The 23,782-nt window shown below is 38.8% G+C and overlaps 1 protein-coding gene and 1 long non-coding RNA gene across 2 annotated transcripts in view; both read left to right on the forward strand.

The window, feature by feature from the left end:
- Nucleotides 1–23,782, forward strand: part of PDE10A (phosphodiesterase 10A) — a 153,375-nt gene that overhangs the window by 1,780 nt on the left and 127,813 nt on the right. The gene's annotated exons all lie outside the window — the stretch shown is intronic.
- Nucleotides 1,603–22,691, forward strand: LOC149918983 (uncharacterized). The gene is made up of 3 exons (XR_016464287.1): nt 1,603–2,282; nt 12,846–15,218; nt 17,003–22,691. It is a non-coding gene; the product is annotated as an uncharacterized LOC149918983 (long non-coding RNA).

A 23,782-nucleotide genomic window follows, 5' to 3' on the forward strand; every position in this document is an offset into this window, starting at 1 on the left:
CAGCTCCGGGGGCCGCTACGACTGCGGCGTTTGGCGCGGGCTCGGGGCCGAAATAAATGTGATAGTGAACCGCCGGTGTCCCCGTGTCTGGGTGCTTGGGGTGACCACGCTCAGCTGTTTCTTTCTTTTTCTTTTTTTAAACTGACTATTTCCTAAATCATAGATTTATGCCTTGAAGTGTCCCTAAACTTACATCTTAATACGTGTGCACATTGTCACTTTTATTAGGTGGCTTTTTTGTTACAGGTGAAACCGCATTTAGTTCTCAAATGCATGTGGGTCTGGTGGACGTGAGGAAAAATACCAGTGTGTCAGCTGGACCTCACTATTTGCCTTATTGCTTAATAGCTTCCTTAAAGAAGCACAGTAGTACTTGTTCTGTTATCTGGTGGAGGCGTGTAAAGATAGACATGTACATGCTGCTTTGTCTTATTGAAACCGTCTGCAATAGCTGATTGCAGCTGACCTCATTATGGCCTTCCAATATTTAAAGGGAGTTTATAAACAGGATGGTAATCAACATTTTATGTGGGCAGAGAGAGATAGGATAAGGGGAAATGGTTTTAAACTAGAGGAGGGGAGATTCAGATTAGATGTCAGAAGGAAGTTTTTTGCTGAGAGTGATTTTTGAGAGTGATGAGGTGCTGGAACAGGTTGTCCAGAGAGGCTGTGGATGCCCCGTCCCTGGAGGTGTTTAAGGCCAGGTTGCATGGGGCCCTGGGCAATCTGATCTAGAACTTGATCTAGCGGCTGGCAACCCTGCCCGCAGGAGAGGGGCTGGAGTTTGATGATCTTTGAAGTCCCTTCCAACCCAAGCTATGATATTTGTTAGTTTCAAAGCCTAAAGTGATCCTTAAGCGCCCCCAGTTTTTATGCTCCATTTCTGAGAGGAGTGGAGTGCCAGTCCCACCTGCATCACAGCTCCGGTGATGTAAAATAAGCAGTCCTTGGGAGCGTGCTGGAGACTGTGTGTTGTGTGGAATGGTTCTCTCTTACACTAGATCAAGACAAAGAAGGCACAGAAAGCATCAGCTCTATTCAGAGCACCGTTTAAAAAGTAGTGATTACACTTTCAGTGTAAGCTTTTCTGTGCACACTTGAGTGGAAGAAACCTGGTTATCTTCGGTTGGCTGTGACCTCTGGCTGGAGTTTTTCCTGTGGGCAGGAGAGCAGCAGCACGATTCTTTCACTGGGATTTCACTGGCATCCAATAGGATACACAGACTGTCCCTCTGGGGAGACACTGCTCTGTGTGCTGCAGCCTGTTCTCATGAAACTTTCAACGACCCAAGTGCCTGCTATTTCTGCTCTTTTCTCAGATGTGATTGAAATTGGCTGATGGGCTGAGAAGGTGTCAGCGTGGTCAGACAGGCAGACATCCACGTGTGTGCATACACATATCCGTCAGGCTCCTGCCCGCACCAAGTGATTGCATAAATCTGATTTCCTTTAGGAAACCAGACTGTCAAAAGAGGAGTGGAGGAAAGTCAGACAAGATAGCCTCCTGTTCAGTTACAGTAAGCATTTGTCCAGCTGCTTGTAGTGCCGTGCCCAGTCCTGCTACAAGGCAGCTGGGAGACCACTGTTGTTTGCAAGGTAAGATCATAGGGAGTAATGAAGGTACTGTGCTGCATCTCATCACTTCTGTTTCTTGAACTGTTTTATAGAATCCAGATCATACACATATGCATACACTACTTCACTCTAAAGATTAAAAATAAAAAAAAAAAAGTCAAAATATTTTTCACAGAGGAAAACTGAAGAGTTCTGTAGGGAACTGAGATGAGCTCTTGGGGAGGGAAGTCTTAAAAGGGACCTAGCAGAATCTTCACAACAGAAAACAATGAAGTTGCTCAAGGTGTGTTCCTCTTGCCTGACCTCATTTGACTTGCGCACGCTCAAATCAGGATTTCATCACCAGGTTACTGATTCTAGTAAAATTTTAGATTCTGCAATACTCCCTATGTGCCATGTGTGACTTTTTTTCCTCGAGATTGACCTAAACGTGGGGCTGCAGAGGCTTATATGAACTGTGTGCGGTGTTCTTAATTTTATTCAGGTCTGTGATTTTGTACATGACATGGTGTTCTGGGAAACATAGAAAGTCTACCATCCTGGGCCAGTTGTTTACTGACGTTCTACCACACCTGGGGCACTGCAGGTTGCCAGGCACACCAGGGCTTTGTGATGCGTCTTGCTTCCAAGGCAGTGTTCCACGTTCCTTCTGTGCAGAAGATCTCGCGAGCCACACATGTATAGCAAATTTAATCCATTAATCCTGTGTGAGTATTTTACATTATGGGGGCTGCCTGCTTGTTGGGAGTATTATCAGCGTATTGATATTTTATATGGAGTTGTTCGTCTGCTCTTTTAGCAATGCAGCGTTTCCTGCAGCTACCAGTAACAGGTGCCAAAGGCTTTGAGATGGAGTGAAACTAAGAGTAGAGGCAGTAATAGCTGTAATTGCAGGAGAAAATAGCGATGAAAGTTTGAATAAAGTGAAAAGTATTCTTGTTACCTGAGGTGGTGGGAAAGTAAATCTTGGCTTGACCCTTTTTTTTGGTCTGTGTCTTTATTACTTGCAGTCAGGGTTGTCTTAGCCGACTGATGATCTCCAGCAATGAAGCTCTTGTAGACAGAGTTTGGTTTTGCAATTAAACCATCCTTAAAATTTAGATGCTGATGCAGAAAACAGAATGGTCCTTAGCTCTGTTGGTTAGAGAAGCATGGCTAAAGCTGAGTGTAGTTGCAGTGGTGAGGTTGTTCGGCAGCTGTCAACGAGGTGGCTGCTTTGTAACACCCTGTTAGGAAGGTGTAGGATCACCATGTATCCTAGTCAGAGGCACTCCTGTTTCAATTAAAGGGTGAATGGGCTCATGCGTACATGCAGACCACGGGGAGTGGTATGGAAGGTGAGTCCACCCTGTGCGAACACATGCACTTCACAGCACAGGAGCGTTGGTGAGTTTGGTATTTATACAAATGGTTGTCCATGAAGCATGCAGTTTACTTATGAAATAACTAATCCTTTGTCCTATAGTCTCCTCTGCTCTGCTGTCACTGTTTGCCTGACAGCCTGGGGGCATGTAGTGCTTGTAGCCTACAAAGGAGGAAAGCCTGCCCGGTTGGTTCAGTAAACTTACTCCTGGCTTCAGGTGAACTAGCAGGACAGTGCATGCATGGGCTTTAGGACATGGTCTCTGTTACTTTTGAGAGGGGTGTGACTGCTCATCTCAGCCTCCGACCACCCGTTCATGTCCTCCCTCCTTTTATTGGTGTTTCAGCCATCAGCTGCACGTGGTGAGAACCTGAAAAGTGTAAACATGGGTTTTGCATTATAATAGAAATACACTAGATGTACTTGTCTCTCAATTCTTGAAACATAACTTTCGTTTTAGATTTGTAAAATAAGAATGTGAGTTTCTTTGTCTGTGGGTTTACAAGCTGGAAATGGTTTATGCAGCTTGTTGACTGATGTTTCTTCTTGCTTGTGATAAAACTTGTCTTTCAGTTTGGCAGAGCTAATGCGAGCTAGTTTTTTTTTTAGTGTTCCTTGGAAGCATATTGTACTTTCCAGTCATTATGTTTAATACTTGGTATTAAAAACATGTAAGTTGAGTTTTGCACTTCTTACATTATTCCTCTGAAAGAAAGCAAAAATTGCAAGAAAAACAAAATATAAAAAGAGCCATTTGTATTTTTTATTTCATTTTTATGCTCCCTCTGCTGGCCGTTTCAATTACGAGTACCTGTGCTCAAACTTTGTTGCTACATCTGCTTTTCCTTTACTGCTTTACCAAATGAGCAGTACCACGTGTTAATTTGGATTGGTATTTAAAATACAAAACCACCTAGAACTGTTAAATGAAGACAGACTAGTTGCAGGAATTAAGAATTTGACACTTGTTTTATGTTGCAACATTTTCATTTTTGTCGAATCTTATATTGACTTGAACTCTAAAAACAACTGATTTTTTTTGTTGCTGTTGTTGCATGGGCTGCATTTTCAGTAGTGTGTAGATCAGAGGAGTAGCAATTCATATATTGTTCCAAAATATTTGGTTGTATATCCCATTTGTTGTAACAGCCATAGCAAAATTTAAATAATTTCGCAATGTTTTCGTAATGCTGAGAAGTGCCTTTTTATCATTCAGCCATTTGACTTCTATCTGTGTAAGTAGCTATAATGCTGCAGCTCAGGCATTCTTAATGGGTAATTTTGCGAGATGCTGATTTTAGTACACTGCTGTACAGCAATATCCATCGAGAATGTTTACTGCACTCAGAAACTGTAATTCCTGAGAATTTAAGAGAGCAGGTACAAGGATTGTGGTCTCACATTGAAACTAAGCCACTAATCCGTGGGCATCAGGTATGGTAACAGTCGTTCGTTGTTTCTTGTTAATACTTCTCCTGAAGACCCAGACTTCACTGTGCAATGTCCTGACTTGTGCTGGTACCCCGCTCCGTGCTGGCAGAACTTGGAGAGTGCCACCTACTGATTGACAGCTCTTTGTTCTCCAGTCTGCAGGCTGTTGCAGCTCAGCTTTACTTATCTTGTGGGATATGGCAAGTTGATGTGGTTGGATGTGGCAACTGAATTAAATCAAGGCTCAGCTTTGACCTCTTCCTTTAAATGGCCATTTTTTTCTTTATTATTTTTTTTTCTATTTTTTTTTTTCCCCCCCTCCCCTTCTTTTTTTGACTCAGTCAGGATTTTTGTCCCTTTGTTCTGGTCCCTTCTTTTTAAAAGCTTGTGAGAAAGTGACATGTTTCTGGTTTTTCATCACCTCTTCTTGTCAAGCTGTTATAATTGGTGTGGGAGGAACCAACTTGGCTGATGTTAATAGAAGACTTTGGCTTCTGCAATGCCAGACAATGTCTTGTTGTGTTGAACATGAGGTAGTTCAAAAGGTAGGTATCAGAATCACAGCTGTGATTTTATTAACAAAGTAATGTTCCAAAATTCTCATGGTGTTTCTTTTTGAAAAAGGAACATTCTGAGTAATGAATTCTAAATTGTCATCATAAACTGATGAATTGATCAGGCACTCCTAGTACAGACTGAAAATGCTTTCTTCCAACCTAGAAGTGAGCAGAAGTATGAATTACTTTTGAAAAGTGTATCATCTACATACTTACAAGGAACTCGTTTACTTGGAGTTACTTTTATATATAATTTTTCTAGTGTTTGTCACCTTACAAACCTTGCTGAAGTCCTGATCCTGAGCATCTTATAGTTTGCAGTAAGGAGAAAAAAAAAATTTTGCTTTGCTTCTGAATATTGTATTCTATTAGAAAACACATTGACAACAAGTTTTAATGTAGGTGAGTGAGACTTTTAACAATAAAATATAGGGGTCTTTTGTTTTGTCACTTGTAGGACTTTATATAGTCTATATAGTCTATATATATAGTCCTGGCTCAAGAATAAGAAGGTAGAAGGCTTTTGGATATTAATTGCTGCCTTCAGAAGAACTTCTACTTGTTTTAGTGATTTCTAATTAAAATAGTAATAAAAAAATGTCAACATAGAGGCAGTGGTTTTAATCTCACTTTGAATGCTGGGACCTAAAGAAGAGACTGTCAGGATCTATGAGACCAGTTAATCCACCTCCCATCTGGAAACCGTGAAGATTTAATACCTTCATTAGTAGTTATTGATCTGATTTCTTGTTTCTGTATTATCAGCAAACTCCTGCGCTGTTGAGCTGTACTTCTCTTAACAAAGTTTATTCAGCTGTTAATAATTCCAGCATTCTTCCTTCCTCTTACCCTTCCACTTGCATTAAAAAAAAAAAAAATCCCCTGAAGTCATGCCAGAAATAGTTCCTAAAGGAAAGAAAAACTTTTTCATCCTAAGTTCTAATAACTTTGTACAGAAAGCTTGTGTCTCTCATTATCCTGATTCATCTTGTACTATAACTCCAAAATAGCAGCCTTGTTTGGCTGCTGGCAAGCATTGCTATGTCCACCTTAATAATACAGTTTACTTTGCATCACCCTGTGGGGAAATTTCATAATTGGCAGGAGAGATGCACCTTCCTTTGCCCTAGGTATGTTAGAACGCTTTCTGCAACACAGGGGTGTTCAGCTGGTTCAGAGAATAGGATGCTTAGCTGGACTGTGGTGGCCAAGTGTGTATCCTGTTTGTTCTTTTGTACTTTGCTTCATGGCCTATTTTTTTATTTCCCGATTGTATTTCTTTCATAATGCCTTATTTACTTAAGACTGCTGAAGCTGTGACCCTCTGTTCTAATTGTCTTCAAATGTATTCCTTGGTGCGCCTCTGTATTCCAGCAGCAGTCTTTTTTCCTAACACATTGCAGATAAGTTTATGAGAAATCATTCTTACACTGTTCTTCATATTTTTACTTTTGTGCATATAAAGATAGTTTGGAAACTTGTCCAGAATGATTTCTTTTAGGGAGCACAGTTCTGTCATCTGTGCTTTCTTTGCATCATTTTTTTTTTTTTTCTTTCAGGTCTATCTGTATTTTCAGCTCTTTGTCCACCCATCAGCTTATTTTAGTCTATGTTTCCTTCTTGATTGCTGAGTTGTGTCGCTCTTGTTCCTTCCTGCAGCCTGCCTGTGTCTTACCCTGTCATTTTTATAATGTTCTTGCTTTCAACGACTTCTTGTTTGTTTGAAGGCAGACCACCACCCTTACTCTAGTTCTGGTGTAGTTCACTTTGTATTACCTGTTATCTTTTGTTGTTTTCTTTTTTTCTTCCCCGTAACACTAGATTTTACACAGCAGTTTTAAAACTCTTACTGTGTCTTCTGTATTTGCAGTGACTCATGGTATTTCCTAATCTGCCACTTTCTGCCCAGCCCTAAGTGTGATGTCAGTAGAGTTTTTTCTTTTTCTTTTTTTTAAGCGAACATAGGACTGATGAAAGTTGCTGTTTGATGTAACAGGAAGCTGAACTAATCTGTTCTCAAAACAGGCACTGCCTCAGCCAGTGCACTCAGGTTTCATCCTGCCAGGCTCCTGTGTCTCGCGCTTGTGAGCAAATCGCTTTTCTGTGCAAGTGCCTGGCTGTTTTGTTCCTTCAGGCATCAGTTTTCATTGGTGAAGGCTCCTGGGAGAGCTGTCTTTTCATGACTCTCACCTGAAGCGTAGCTCTTTGGCCTTCAGTTTGCGACTGTGAATGCAAGAGGGTCTTGGGACTAGAGGTGTCCTTTTAAGAAATGCTTTAAAGAGACTGGGGAGCACGGGGGACCTGCAGTCTCATTGAGCAGCATGTTCCCTTCGCAACTCCTGGCGTAGCTCTTGTGGTGAAGAATAGGATGATCTTGTGTGTTGTAGGGACATTCATTGGCTGCGTGGGAATAGGAATGTGCTTGCAGATTGCCTGTTTCTTTCAAACCTTTTTTGGGCTTTTGTTGGCTCCGTGTGCAGCACTTACGCTTTTAAGCAGAGAGAGACTGTGGGCTCCAGCTTTAGCCCTGTCCATTCTGCTCGATTTTCAGTGTGCACCCTGGTCAAGCCTTGACCTGTGCCTAAGTGTCTGCTTGAGAGCTGGGAGGAATTGAAGGGCGACCGTTCCCAAAAGGCAGGGGGAGTAGCGCTCTTCTCCCCTGGCCTCCTGCATAGAGAAGCATTGGCTGTGTGGACACAAGCTGCATTATACCCCTTTATTCTGTGGCTTGAGAACAGCTCTAGCATGATTTATTTACTTGTACATGGACATTGCCATATTGACCAGCAGAGGAGTCTTTGTACCAGTTGTGGCACTAGGGCAGATCTTGTTGCTATGGACCTTGTTCTTAGGACTCAGTGACAGCACCTACATAGCCTTGAATGAAAGATGTACCCAGTCCTCTTGGGAACGATTGCTGGAGGATGTGGTTTGCTGCCTGACTGCAAGTATTTAACTTGTCTATGCTTTTTTTTTTCAGTTTGTTGCTTTGGAGGGCTTCTTAGAAGTTGTGGAAGTTTGTAAATGAGTGCTTATAGGGTAAGGAGAAGATGAAGTTTGTCATTTACCAGGGATGACTGAAGAGCTTGTGTTGATAGTGTCTGTCTTACACTGAAGAAAAATGATAGAGGCATATCCATCTATGGCAATAGCATCAAAGGGGTAGAAACAGAAAGAAGATTGGAATGGTAATAAAAATTTAAGATTTTTATTGCTGAAAGGAATGTGATTACAACAGAAGAAAATGTTCGTCCTTATAGGGAAAGTTATGAGAGGTTTCTTTTTGAGTAGATGAAAAACTAGCTCTGTAAATATCTCAGCAAACTGATGCGTTTTGAAGAAGTATTTTCAAGGATGTTTAAGATTTCACTGAAATGTAAGATTTAGGACTTTTAAAGTTTTTTTTTTATCTTTCCTTTTAATGTCACAAATGTTTTCTTTCTGCTTAACTGTTTTTTCCCTTCTTTCCATTGACAATACAAAGGGTGTCTGGTGAGTCTTATGTATTTAGTGAATGTCCTTACAGATAACCTTTTAATTTATTTCTTCACTTTCTGTGCCTTACTGTTACTTCACTGACTGGCTAAGTGCTGTTTGACAATCTCAAGACATGTCTTTTACCATTATTTTCTTAGGTCATTGAAAGTTTTACTGTTCTGTCTGGTGTTTTACTGTAAGCTGGACTTGTAATTTAATAGCTTATCTACCTTGTTCCTGTGTGAGTTCCACCCCCACTCCCCAACAGTTTATTAAAGCATAAATCTGGCTACATGCAGGAGTGCCTGTCCTTTCTCTACATCTACATGAATAGTCTCGGGTGACTTTAGCCATGACTATGCTGTGAGCATAGCAAGCATCACTGTGACTGGATACTTCTTGCTGATGGTAACCTCGTCTGGGACAAACCTCGATTCTTGTTGACAAGATGATGTTGAAGTTGTTACTTTGATTTGGATGCAAGACTAATGTTTTGTTTTTTTTCATTCACTGAGCTGTGTGTACTTTTTTTTTTTTTTTTTTTTTAAATGTTGAACCACTCTTGTAGCACTTTGCAGATTCTTGTTTTAGCAACCTTGCATTCAAATCAAAGCTCCTAGCCATTCTGCACTGCCAAGAGATGCTTCTCCCCTAGCACTTCTGAAATGGGGCTTTTAAATTTCTTGTTTGACAACAGTTCTTCTGGTGCTTATGGATCTGGAAGGAGGAATGGTAAGGAAGTTGAAATCTGCTCTTTCTATATATATCTTGTGCAGTAGGTTAAGAAGTGAAGTATTAGGCTGTACTGAGTGAGAGCTTCTGTTCTGTAAAGGGATATTTTTCATAGATACTTCATAACTCAAACCTGCATCTTTGCTTCAGTTGGGAAATCTTTGTGAAGTTACTTCAGAGCTATTAAACTTCAAAATGATTGTTATCTCTTTAGGAAGAGGGTCAATAAAGGGCAAAAATAAAGAGAAATAGATGAGCATGTTTGAAATCATACAGTAATGGTGGAGTAATGTATCATCAGTCTATGTGTTGGTTGCTGATCCCTTCCTGTGTTGCTATTCAGAATATGCGCTGTCATTTGCATGTGAAAGCGTGGGTAACAGCGGCTTCCTGTCTTTTATTGCTAGACATTACACACGATCCTTTACTAGTGTTTGTCTTTTCGCTGTGAAGCTCTGCATGCGAAGTTTTAGTCCTTCAGTCTGATCACATTAGTATCTGCTGATGCCCAGCTCAGTGAGCCTTTTGAATTCAGTTTTGGGATTTTTTTTTTTTTTTAAATTTTTAGCAGTTAATTTCTATTTGATACTTGTTTGGTAATAATGCTGTACTAAAAACAAAACAATTAGCTATGCAATTACGAGTTATTTTGGGAAAATACTGTAATACAGATATTGTCATCTTAATGCTGTAATGCTTTCTTTTTTTGGAGCAGTGCATAATTTGGGTACCACCCAATCAGTACTGCTCTCCTATTTTGTGTCTTCATGTTTTCAGTTACTTTGCATGGCTTATCTGTTGGAACTCTGGGAATCTGCTCATCTCTGCACCTGTGATGGAGCAGTTGAAATTGAAGGAGTTGAAAGACAAAGGCCACTAACTTCTAAATACCAAGCAGTTCAGTGGATGCTAGTTATTCTGATGTCTGGATGTTCCTGGATCTTTTTCTTCTCTCTTAACTTTCTCCAACCACTTCTTTCTACCTGGCCTTTTTACCTTAAAGGAACATCTGCTGCCCTATAAGGTGGGCAGAGCTTCTATTGTCTTTCAGCAGCCTTTCATTCATTTCTCTCTCATTTTCATAGCTGCTAACTCATCAGCTATGTGTACAATTGAGTCGGATTTGATTGGAAGTGATCATGAGATCAAAATGTATTTGAAGGGCTGAATTTTGGATTTGAAAAGACATTAAGATAATCACATGTCTTGTTTCTTTTGACCTTCTAAAAGGGTGTGTGTGTGTGTTGCATGTTTATTAGTTCTCTCCTTAGTAGTAAGGTTGCATTAATGATGGCTTTAATTTCTTTGCATTCCCAAAACTATGTTTTATACATATATAAAGCATCATTTTGTGGGGAGTGGTCAGTGCTGTTCTCGGTAGCTTCTTCCCTCTCCAATGTAATTTACCAAGGGACTCTGCAATTGAGTCATCATAATGGGAAGTGCATCTCAACTGATGTAATGCATTTGTGTTTCCTGGAAACAGAACAAAATTGCAGCTCCGCTTAGTTTAATGCAAGATTTGTCATTGATTTCAGTTGCTGTGGTATTTTCTTCCGTCATTTGATCTTTTTGTTGTACCTGATTGTCCATGCTTTGTGAACTGATTTCCTGACATTGGTCCCTCAAAGCGGTGTTGGAAATTTTAATTCATGAGGAGTATTTAACAAAACAAGAGGGAATTTATTTTGAAATATTTCACAAACCTGATTTCAGTAAAACTTCTAATTTCTTCCTCTGTAGATTATGCTACGACAGGGAGTTAACTGACTGATATAGCAGGAGAGACTAAATGCATAACACTGCACAAATTTGATTCAAATGGGCTAAATATCTGATATATATTACTGCTGTTAATAATATCTTTTATGATGGAAATGTGTTGTTTGCTCTCCTAGGCAAAAACTAAAATGTGTTAAGTTGAAGCACTATCACCTTGATCCTGTCTGCCACAGCATTGTTTAATACAAATCGCGTTACTGTATTGTGTATTAACCTCTATTACCCTACCACCAACATCCACTTTGATGTTGTGGGTCAACATAATAAAAACAGGAGGTGTTACTTTGAGAGCAGGCCTCATACTGTATGCCATAGGGCAAGTCACCCAGTGGTCAAAGTAAATCTTGCTGGAGAAAACTTCTAGAAGTGGTTTAAAAGCAGTAGGATAAAATGATTAAATGATTTTGTTATAAAAACGTAGTTTGTTTTGTTTAACAGCTTGAAGATACTTGTTCTGTTTATGGTCGTGGCTATTCATTTTTCTAGGCCAAAGATGTTTTTGCAACTCAAATCTCATTAAAACTCATTAAATGAGTGGGATTCACTGACAAGAATGGAACACTTGCATGCAAATGTATATTCATATAAACATTTCAAATAGATTTTTTTTTAACGAGGGTGATATATCTCTAGCTGCATTTGTGAATTAAATGAAGACTGTTTTAGTTTTGGATTTGAGGAAAATAAACTTGAAAGGACACTGTTGGGTGGTCTGAACTAATGAATAAATCATGTTAAACCAGTGAAAGCTTTGTTCTTTATCACAGTTTGCTTTTGGAGGCTGGTGCACACAGTTTCTACTTCATAGCAATCTCATCTGAAACTATTGTCATCCTGTGAGTTGCTTTTTTTTTGTCATTCAAATCATATTAAACAGTTAAGTTTTTCACATAGCCGTTCTGGAGAATCGTAAATTGGCACCAGCTTAAGGGAACAAACTGCCTTTTGTGTTTATAAAGAAAATGGAAATGAAGAGAAAAGGAGGGTGTTAAAAGTGGCAGTGGCGATGTGTTTTTCTAATGTAATTTACACAGCTCTGCTGCTCATCTTTCCTTATGTGCATGTCTGACAGATGGCGGAAAACACCTCTCCTTCACCAAGTCTGCAGTTCCTGTTTACGACAAAGATGCGATTTTAAGAGAGGTTTTTTCTTGAGCAGGTTTTAAGAAAACAAAACATTAGATAGAGGTTGTAAAAAGGGCAGCACGCAGAGTATATTGAAGGGGCTCTTCTGAATCAAAAGTTGTGTTTCAGGCTTACAACAGCTTTTTACTCTTCTAGTGTCTATGACAAGTATTAACATTATGTTAAGGACAGTGCCGTTATTATAGCAGTTGGAATATTAGAACAAACATACAGACCTTTTGTTCAGGTTCTGCAGAGGCAGCTCCTCACTTGCCCTTCAGGGCAATGCTCAGGATTGCAAGTCCATCAGTGTAATTTGTTTTATTTTTGGGGGACATTTGTGGAAGCATGCCATCCAAGCACCCTAACTCACAGACATGTGCACACACATGGGAAAACTGCTAGAATAACGGTCAGGGAAAGAGAAATACCAGGTTTGAAGGAAGCCCAGTGGAACTGCCCCAAGAGGAATATTTGACTTCTGAGTATTCTTTAGTTCATTATATTTAACTGCATCTTTCTCTTTTGCAAATGAAAAGCAAGAAGATGCCATATTTCAGGAAATGAATGGCATTCAGCATATTTCTGACTTCTTTTTTCTTCCAGATCAACATGTAACTACAGTTTGTTCTAGTTTGTGTTCAAGCATTTGCTAGATTTATCTTGAATTTGTTTTAGTTTTCCTGACTTTTGACTTTCTGTTTTTTCTCTTGACTGGTGGACTTGCGACAGTCCATATATCACTGTAAACTAGTTTACCATTCTTCAGTTTTTCATTTCTTACTCACATAATTGTTTTTCAGTGTTCTGGCATCTCCAAGTGGAGCACTGAGCAGATGAAGTGGCCCACTGTCTGACTGATTTAATCATCAAAATAAGGGAGAGGAAAACTGCTTGTAAGAGCTGTAGTTTCGCTTAATTATCTGTTCCCTTCTGCATACTTACTTGCTGATTTTAAGCTGTGCACAGATTAGAAAGAAAAACAACAAAACAAACATAGTGTAACACATCAGTTCATATTTTTTCATTGAAGAGATGTTGTGATACTGTTCTTTTATATATGTTATTGGGACAATGGTGTGGTTGTTGTTTTTTTTTTTTTTTTTTTTTTTTAATTTTCCCGTGTGTGTAAATAAGGCACATTCTTTATTGCAGGCAGCAGCTAGTTTTCTGGTAAATGCCTTTTATGGTGCACTTACATTTTACTGCTTCCTTAATCATTTCCTTTTTTGCGGCTTAAAAAGGCATAGTCTGGCCTGTCACTGAGTTTCTAGGCAGCTGAGCTGACTTTCTGGAAGGGGTTTCTTTGCAGGGTTTCCAGTGTGAAGGAAAGACTGTATTCCTTGATCTGCTTAGGAAGTTTTAACCTGTCTGGACTTTAAATCTGTTTTTCAGAGCTGTTCAGATATGGATTCCTTGTATAGATGTTTTCTCATTAAAGAAAGTGAGTTCAACTGTTGGTTGAGTGTGGAAGGGCAAAAGAACTTTGCACGGGTCTGAGTGTCAGAGAGCAAAATGTGTCATACTGATAGCATGCTTCAGGTTTGTATAACACTGGACTTAAATATTAGCAACGGTATAGAAATGTCTAAGGCTTTACTGAGTAACAGATAAAGGATTTGATTTCTTCCTGTTCCCATTCTTTGTGCTACTGAATTTATTGATGTGTAATTTTAATTTTTTCTCTCCTGTGCCAAGCCCTAGGGGATGCATCCGTTTGCCATGTACCTTCAACTATCATCGTTAGCACTGTTATCTCATGTGACTGTGTGAGAGCTTTAATCTTCTACGAGTCTGGTTTGGGGACTGCTGCTATAAAGGAAAAGCATCCGTTCACCTTCGTGTGAAATGGGATGATTGACAAACTCATGAATGTTTCCTCTCTGCTCTGACAGAGTAAGTAAGGAAGAGTACCTCGGATGCCTAATTTCCTGGTTTGATAATACACTGGGAAAAGAGCCATTTGTTGTCTTTGTTGTTGTCCATATATGGCCAATCTTTTGCTGAGCTGAGTAAAAACAGTCATCTTTCAGGAAAGAATAGAATGCTACAGGATTTTGGGAAATGAAGGTTTTATAAGCAGAGGTCTAGCTTAACAGGATGGATGGTTGTTTGCTTCAACACATTTCAAAATGACTTGTGGTCAGGTTTGTATCCTGAAAGTGAGTTGGAGAAGAGTTGCAACTATAGATGTTAAGCATGTTAAGTATGTTTATTCTTACGGTAGTTATTTGGCAGCCCTTGCATTGAGAGGGACCACTGCTGATGCTAGACTAGATCCAAAGCCTTTCACTGCCTTTTATTTAATTTTGGATTAAAGATGTGGAAGATGTTTAAGGTGAAGTTAAATACAGGAAAGATTATTTCAGTCTTTGACCATCTGTGGCTCAGTAGTACACTTGTTTATCATTGTTTGAAGACATTTAATAGTATTCCTTGATGATCAGGAGAGTCAAGCTGGGTGTTATCACAGAAGAGATCCAAGAACACCTGGACAAATTTTGAGTTGACTGTAGAATTGTGGTGCTATTTTCTAGTCATTTAAAAAGGCTGTTGGGTTTTAATTTATTTTTTCCTTTTTATTTTGTTATTCGAGGGGAGTATGAAATACTAGGTGTGTGCAGAAGCAGTGAAATAGTTTTGTTTCAAATGGATCCTCAAACACCACAGAGCAAGCTTCTTTTAGTGTTGTTGGAATGCAGTTATCTTTTTTTTTTTCATCAGATGACAGATTTTAGTACAGGAAATGGGATGGGGGAAGGAATACATCAGACTCATATTTGTAGAGTTATGTTGTATCTACTAACATAACTTCAGCTGGTTATAGTATTCCATGTTAAATATCTTTGTTTGAAGTGTAATAGAAAGAGACCTTTGATTTCTGACAGGGGACCCTAGAAAGAGCCCTTGATTTTCAATAAGGGATTGTCTAGCACTTGTCCCAGTGACTGCATTACCAAACCCACAAGCATTCTGCTAAGGATATTGTGGGAGATCATGCAGTATAACAAATACAAAAAATCCACCCTAACCCCTTAAAACCATTGTTTGTTTTTAAAGTTTTCTTAAATTTGTGTTGACAGTCCTGAAGATGATGAAATTTTGGTAGAATAAAGCAGCTTTGATTTTTCTCCTGTGTATTGTGTTTGGTCAGAGAAGTAGAAGGAAGAAAGTAGGTAAGTTACATACATACATACATACATACATACATACATACATATATATAATGTATACACACACACACACATATATATATGTATATTATGGGTAATAGGAGCAAGCAGCTGATTGCTTTAGGCATCACTGAAAATTCCAGCTGTGTTACTTACATAGAAATAAAATATTGAAAAGCAGATCGCTGAGATCTGACAGATATTTGAAGGATCTCTTTTTTTGAAGGTAGAAGTCTTCCCAAAGTGGTGAAATCCTCTAAAATATTTCATTGTTATTTTAGAGGCTGTGTCAAAAAAAAAAAAAAAAAAAAAAAAAGTTATCAAATTACCTTTGGCTGTTGAAAGTATTGAAGTTTAAAGAGATGAAGGAGAAGTGGATATGGGGAAAGAGAACACACATCTTCTCTTTGAGACCAGGGTGTTAAGGTATAGTCTGTATAAGCCCAGATTGTCTTTGTTGTCAGGCTAAACTTCAAATAATTAATTTCTATAGTCTGTCTGTAAATGTGTGGGATTCTCTAAGCTTAACTGTTCTCAGTCAATGGAAGATAGATGTGGGTTGAACTCATCACCAGTGGTCTAAATTTTTAACCTTTAATATTTTTCCCTGCTATGATGGAAGTGGTTTACTTCTTCAAGGATTTTATATGCAGATTCTGAGTAACTACGACTTCTGATTTATGCTTTGTGATGATTTTTTTTTTTTAATTGTAAAAGACTTAGTTCTTTTGTTTTGCCTTTTAACTTTAGTAATGAGTGTCTCAGTTTCTTGGCTGTCTTACAGTGTTTATCATATAGAGACAATCTAGGACCTTTTAGCAGATCTTCAACTATAAAAACTATTATTGCCTACTCTCGCATTGCTTTTTAAATGGAGATTGTTTAAGTCTTTTTATGTTTTTACTGTTAAAGCTTTGTGGAAAGCTGAAGACAGTGCTGCAAAGTGGTTTCTTATTAGTAACACCTGCTTTCAGAAATACCTAATCACTTTTGAAGAGAAAATCCTTGTTTGCTTGTGGTTCTGTAGCAAACACTGGGCCACTTTTTCATTAGGGGCAAAGCTGTTTGGCTAGGATCAGCTAACAAAAAAGCAACTGTAGAGTATCTGAATAGTAGGGTCTGCCAGAAAGCTTTGGCAAAGTGTGGTGGAAATAATGGAGAATTTTGCTTTAAGAATATTTCATCAACCATTGAAAAGAAGTCAGATGGATGCAGATGATGATCCCTTTACTATGGTCCTGTTCAATCTGTTCATGATTAATGTGTTTGTAAAACAGAGCTAAGGTTTAGATATTTCACTGCTTGGAGATGCTGTCTTGGATTTCAGAGATTTATTGATGTTATAAATTTGATTCTGCTGAACTGAGCCTACTTGCAGAATTTTTATTGCAATGAGACCAGGGTTATGGACTGTCGGATGTAGTTATAGAAAAGTTAGAATAAGCGTGGTTATGAAATGACATGATTCTGAAATAAGAACTAAAAAAAATATTCCAATGTAATTTCAAAACACAAATGACAAGAGAGGAATATTACGTTCTTAATAATGAAAGGTCATTCATTGTTCTCAATTTTGTAGACTGAACAACTGACATTTTTTTCTTCTTTTCTTTAATATCAATGTTGAATCTGATAGAAGAGTCTTAATTTAAGCATATGAGAGTTTCCTTGACAAAATTTGTGAATGTTTTTCTTGTTCCCCTCTATTTAGCCAAGTGCATTTTTTTTCCTAGCCTTATAATCACTAACAGACATACTTGTTCTCTCTTTTTATCTAACCTAACTAGAAATGACATAACCTTAAGCAGAAAGGAGTGAAGAACACTCATGTTCATGAACTGTGCATCCAGATTATGAGCTGCAACTTCTTGTAAAAGGAGTAATTCTAGTGAACTTGATATCTATTTCCAGTGGTGTGATTCAATTTAGAATTCATCTTTCCTGTTCATCTTCAAACTGTTCTTCATTTAAATAAATATGATTTAGTTTGTTTTCTATCCAATTTCATTTATTGTTGTTTCTGGGGTGAGCTAAATAAGAATTGCACGGATCTTGCCTGGTTCTTAAAGTGATCATTGGAATTAAGAGCCTGGTGTTCAATGTGTTGCATAGCTTGATTGCTGTCAGGACTTACTGTTTCCATCTTCCCAGGCTGAAAAGCAGAAGACCAATTCTGAGCCTCAAACTTGGCTTCCCACTTAAAGTGGGAACACTTGCAGTGTCAGTGGTCGGCCATAGGAACGCACATTTGCATGAAATAAATAAAACTGAACAACATGTCCTCTGCTGGGGGTTATGCCAATACAAGTTTAGTTAGGTTTGTGTTTGTTTTAAGACTGGTCTCATTTGAACTCTCATGCCATTAATCACTGTAACATTGTAATTATAGCAGGAATTTATATTTACTGTCAAGTAAGTACATGCTTAGCAAAAAAGCACAAAACCAATATTGTAATAAGCATGAGCTGTACCTCACTCTCACTGTAACTTCATAGCGAAGCTTTCACTGGCTGCCGGGAGCTAGGATGAAACCCTTTATGCCTATGCCCAAGCCTGGTCAAGTGATTGTTCTTGCCTCTCTGCATGATTTGGTGAGATGTTTGTAGGATGGTGCTAGCTGTCTTGCAGGGCTTTAGTAATTTGTGTTTTGATGAGACCCCTTTACATCTGATGGAAATGCCAAATAAGAAAAAATAATAAAAATAATGCCTACATTTTAATTGATTCTACTCTTAAGTACTGTTTTTTTTCTTTCTGCTTTCAGTAGATCAGTGGTATTACCTGCAGCAGGTACTGCATGTGCTAATGCTGATTTTTAATGTAACCATGGTCACAGTTATTTGCAAGTGTTTTGTTGACTGATAACAAATCACTATTCCATCTTGTAATATTATGTATTTCATTACTAACGCTGTAATCATTTCTAGTGCAAGCATTGCACTGACATAAAAACATACTAACCCTGTCGTTATCTCACTTTTTCCTGGAGTAATTAAGTAGCACGTTCAAAAAGTATCGTGTAGGCTGACAAATATTTCCATTAGGTGTTTGGCACTATTAACATTAATGACTTCTATTTCCCACTTTAAAAAAAAAAAAAAAAAAAAGATAAAATAAAACCCAGCAATGTATTAACAGTTTTTTTGTATCGCTCTACTTTGCTGTGAAGTTGCTTTAGAATGTCATAAACTGTACAACCTATTGCGTGATAAATGCTGTACTTACACTGGTGTTTGCTAGGTTAACAATATAAGCTAACTGGCTAGAAATTTATGAGTTTTAGTAGTGCCATGTAGCTCCTATAGTATATAGCTCATATACTACAGTAGTACTATAGTAATGTTGTAACCACAGAGAACAGGATTTTATGTATTGCTCCTTTGTGTAATGTGACACTGGTGCTGTGTTGATGCTTTTTTTTTTTTTAATAGTTCTGTCTTTCCTGTTTGTTTACATTGATGAGAATGTGTTTGTAAACATAGGTGTAACACTTTTTACAGATGTAGGTTGTTTTATGGGCTTTTAAGCAGTTAGCTGGAAACCAGCATGAGTGTGCTCCTGTGAAGCAATGAATGTAATACAAGAGTGTAAATGAACATGAGTATACATCTAACATATCAAGCACGCAGCAGTAGAGCCTGACTTCACATGTCCTCTTCAGATCTTCCACCCAACCACCAGGTTCTATTAACTTTCTAAGGTCTGTGCACATGCTGAACCCTACCTCTCAGCTGTAGTAATTGCAGTCATCTCAGTTGTAGTTATTGTGAATAGCCATTTTTTTTTTTTTTTCCCTGAAAAGTTACTGTAGAGTTGTATAGGAACTGCTGAATCACAGCCTGAACCTCTGATTGACCAGAGGTGAACAATGAGTCAGCCCTGGAAGCACAGATGAAGGCAATTCACCTGTGCTACTGGAAGTGGTGGAGCCTGGCTCCACCTCTCCTAGACCCCATTTAAGAGCTGACTACCAGTAGGGAAGGATCTCTTTTGGAGATTGCTCCTCTTGGAGTCTTCTCAGTGAGCTTAGGGCAAGGGTAAACTTTCCATCCATTCTTCTTTAGCATGTTAACTTGTTTAGCCTAACTTTCTTGTATATTTCTTAATTATAATATCCGTATATTCATTGATTTTACAAGAAACCATAGTAATCAGTGGTGATGAAGGCATGCATTCTTTAGGTATCTCATCCCAGTTCGTGTTTTGTACACAACAACATAAAAAAAGTCTGTGCTTTTGATTATGGCTGATATCCATTTCTCCAGGACTGATGTTTATTTGGTAATGTTAAGCCATCATTGGGGAAGTGCTGTTCTTATTGTATACTGCAGGAGATAGACCTGTTGTGCAGCACTTTGACTGCTATTGTGAAAATAAACATAAGTACAAAATAAATTTGCTCTTTCTCTGTGAATTGTTATGGAGAGCGTAGTCACCAAAATGTTAGGTTATTATCTAAACTATCTCCCACCAATCTTGGGAAATGGTGGGGAGGAAAACAATGTTACCTGAAGATGATGCTTGCTTAATTCCATCTGAACCTTGGTCTTGTCTGTTCCACTTCTGCTGCTTTGGAATCAGGTTGCTTTTAGCAACACTGCTGCTTAAAATCAGTGTTGCTGATTTTGAGATCTTCTGTTTGCTGGCTCAAGGGAGGACAAAGCAAAACATTTTCTGTGTGCCCAAGAGCAAAAAAAAAACTTTTTTTGGGGATGAACTGAATAGTTGGAAGAAGAGGAGGGAATGGTCTAAGGTGCTGGCATATGCCAGCTTACATTTCCCATCAAGCTTGCCTCAGACTGAGCAACGTTTGGTCAGCTCTTGGGTAGAAGAGTGAGTGATTAAATAGCCCCCTGAAACTAACGTTGGATCAAATAAAACTTTTTTTCCTCTGGTTTTGCTTTGTATGTTAGAAGTTATTTTCTCTTGCAGCTACATGTGTGCTTCTGATATATTGAGTACTATATTTGCTTGTCCGTTTTGGAAATCATGCAAAACTGATGCTTCTTCGTAAGAAGATGAATTACAATTTATGTTCTTTATGCATTCTGACCTTAGCATTTCTGTACCTCTTCCTCACTGTATTGCTTTTGACCATCTCCTGTGTCCCAAATACTCTCCAGCCGTGTCCCCTAATGGCTGTGTGGAGAAGATGTAGCAGGTGGCATGACTGACAGTGTGGGCTGCTTGGCTGCCTGTGTGCTGATTTACTAGGCAGGCAAGAGAAAATCTACAGCTTTTATTTATTTTTTTTAAACTGCGTCACTCCAGCTTATCCAGTGGCCATAAAACTCTCAGGAATGTAGTTATCTTTGACATCTGTAGCCTGGTGTCAGTTACAGTTGAAATTCGCTAATGAGCTGGAAGTTGTTACAGAACAAGAGTGGGGAGGCTGCTGATCCAGCCAGTCGTATAGTAACTGGGTTGAAGACATGAAAATTGGAGCCTGGTGTTTCTCTTCTTGACTCTTACAGTGGCTCTGACTTTCACAGGATGCTTTCAGACTTGCTGGAGTCAAATGTGGTGAATGTGAGATTTGTTGTTTTCTTTGCATCCACTTTATTTTCCCCTGTTGTGGCGTTTGTGTTGCGATCTTGGGCAGCACGTAGTGGCTGTGTTCCTGCCTGAGGATGCCCTGTGCCAATCTCTGTAGACCAACAGACAAACTATTTGTGATGGAAAATGGATGTGAAAGTGTTGTAACTAGCTAAAATGCACTTAACGTCTCCTGTTGTGTGATCTGCTGTACTGAGAGGAGCACGTAACATGCAACTCCAAGAACTACATGACATGTGATCAAATGGACTAGAATTCTGTTAGCTTGAGAGGTAAATCTGTCTGAAATCATGCTTTTCATTCCTTATCCACGCTGTCTGTTTCAGTGCTTCAGAAGAGAAGTGGACTTGTAAGACAAAACAGTTTGTGTAAGGATTCAACTCTGATCTTGATTGTTTTACCTTGGTATGGCTGTTTTGATAATAGGATTGGGATTCCTGGAATGCATCTTTCAATGTAGCTCAGCCAGAAGTGAGCCTCAGTTCGTGTCCTTAGACTATTTGGTGGTATGAATCAAAGTGCAGCAAGCAGTGGAAATTGGGAATTTCATGTCACAGCAAACTCCTGAGCACATGATGCTGCTGGCACGGATATGCATGCTGTAGGATGCTACTGGCAACAGTCTTAGCATGAAGAGCACTTTGGATGCATCTGCCATCCAAAGTAATGTTTTGTTTTGGGTTCCCCTCCCTCCTCTGTCCATGAGCAGCAGAGATGATGGTGCTGAGCCTTCCTGGATGAATGTTACGCTGCAGAGAGTTGGCAAAAGCCCACAGCTTCTGTGAGTTAGAAGCCCATAGCATGAGCAGTGCCCTGCACTGGCATCATCTGGCAGCAGGCAAGTGCAGAGACTCTGCGGGTCCGTGCTGGGTGACCCAATCTTTTGTGCTTGCTATCAGCAGGATGGCCTGATTGTGGCACCAGTCCTGTGTGCAGTGATGGCATCCTTGACATCTAATCTAATCCATCAGGGTGGTGTAAAGCAGTGTCAGAGAGGACTAAAAATTGGCCTCTAGACCCATGGGCATGAACACAATTAAAAAAATAAAAATATTGTGGTAGTGGAGAAGCTTGTTTTGTAGCCAGGACATGCACCAAATGAGCATGGGTATCCTGTTAAAGAAAAGAATATGGAAGATGAGAGCTCTGGGGAGAGAAAATTGGTAAGGAAGCTTTTATGTGTTAAAGGACAATCTGTTTTTTGCTTTATAACATAACATTTGTTGCCTAAATGTGCAGGCATTAACTAGATTTGAAGTTCTTTCATCCACTGTGGTTGGATTTTTTTTTGTTGGTTTTACATTTAACACGTTTGCCACTGGTGAGAAGATGGTTCAAAAGCCTGTTAGCTGAAGTAAATACATATGCGTTCTCTCTGCTTTCTCTTTCCAGGAGGTTGTCTAGGTTCTAAGTTACCTCTGTGAATTTAAAGGAAACATTTCACTTTTCTCCTTTGAAAGCATGAAAGAGGAAGTTGCATTTGAAAAAGAAGTTCCAAAGTTTGGTATCTGTGATGATGCTGAAGATAAGTGTCAGTCAATGGTGTTTAGTCCTCAGCAGCAAAGTTGGTGGACATCCCAAACTAGAAATACTGCAGCCAATGAGAAGTGTTGGCAGGTACTTGCTGACCACCAGAAGTAATAAAGACAGGGCAAAATGAATTGTGACTCTGAGAAAGCTAATGAGAAGTGAAAGAAAACAGACTAAGCCATAGATTTTATCTATCTACATAGATTAAAAAAAAAAAAAAAAAAAAAGAACCTTTTGTCTAAGGAGCATTTCATAGCCTTTTCTTCCTGTGGGGGAAGTTAGCAAGCTTTGTGAAGAAGGGGAAGGTGTTAGCTTGTTTGGGGGGGAAAGAAGGTAGAGCTGGTCAGCTGAATGGGATGAATTATCCGCTTTTCTAGGATTAAAAATTTTGTCAGGTTTTTTTTTTTTTTTTTTTTTTTGAGACTGTGGTATTTAATGCAACAAACCTTTGCTAATAAGCATGTCGTAATGGTTCATTTGTGACTTACAGATTTTTTTGCATGAAGAAGGTTCAGTTCCTGTTGTTCACAGAAGTCAGTGCAATGGCTCTGGTCTTAGTGTTTCAGTTTCTACAAGGTGCGTTTTGCAACTGGATGCTGAATGTTCAATAATTCAGATTTTTTTCTACTAAAACTTTGTTTTCACACATTTTTTTACTTTTTTCAACTTAGCAAGAGGAAATGTTTTCAAAATTTTCCACTCTGAAAGGAGTTTCTGTCCCTGCACCCTTTTCTTCATACCTCAACAAGATATAGCTTGCATATTTACTTGACTGATTTGTCACTTTCATCACAGATAATTGGCTATTTTTGCATGGAGGTTAATTATTAATTTCTTTCCTCCATCAAAAGCAAAAACTCTTGAGATGCAAAAGAAAGTAATGTGCCACTTTTGAACAGGAAAAGCCTTGTAACACCAAAAAGAAAAGGTCTCCAGCTGAAATACAGCGTACACTGGAACTGGTTTGTCCAGTGCCTGGCTTACTTTCTCCTGTGTCTGTGAGGAAATATTACCTTAGCATAATATTGTAGGCTAGTATCCTGTTGAATATGAAAGCCATTAAGATGAAAACCAAGGGCTCAATGTATATATATATATATATATATATATATATATATATATATATATATATACATATATATATTTTTAATAAACATTCATATGAGTTTGCTTGTAAGTGTGTTTCTGAACAACTCAGCTGTACCCTCCTAACCTGTATTCAATCTGCTTTATCTCTTTGAGAAGCTGTTCTTCATTGTCCGCAGAAAACGGTTTTCATTTAGATGGTCCCTGGTCTGTACATGTGCAGCATGTATGCATATGTCTAGAACTCCGGGGAAAATATGTTTATGTTGTCCCAGTGGGGGAAACACCCCTGTGTCAGTGAGGTTGAACAAGCTACTATCTCTTTTCCAAATAGAGGTATTTGCTTGCTAGCCAGTAATTCTATTTTATGGGACAGTTTTTTATGCTGCACAATG

This window comes from Phasianus colchicus, chromosome 2 (genome assembly GCF_987193195.1).
Source record: "Phasianus colchicus chromosome 2, bPhaCol1.hap1.1, whole genome shotgun sequence".
In the NCBI taxonomy this organism is placed as follows: domain Eukaryota; kingdom Metazoa; phylum Chordata; class Aves; order Galliformes; family Phasianidae; genus Phasianus; species Phasianus colchicus.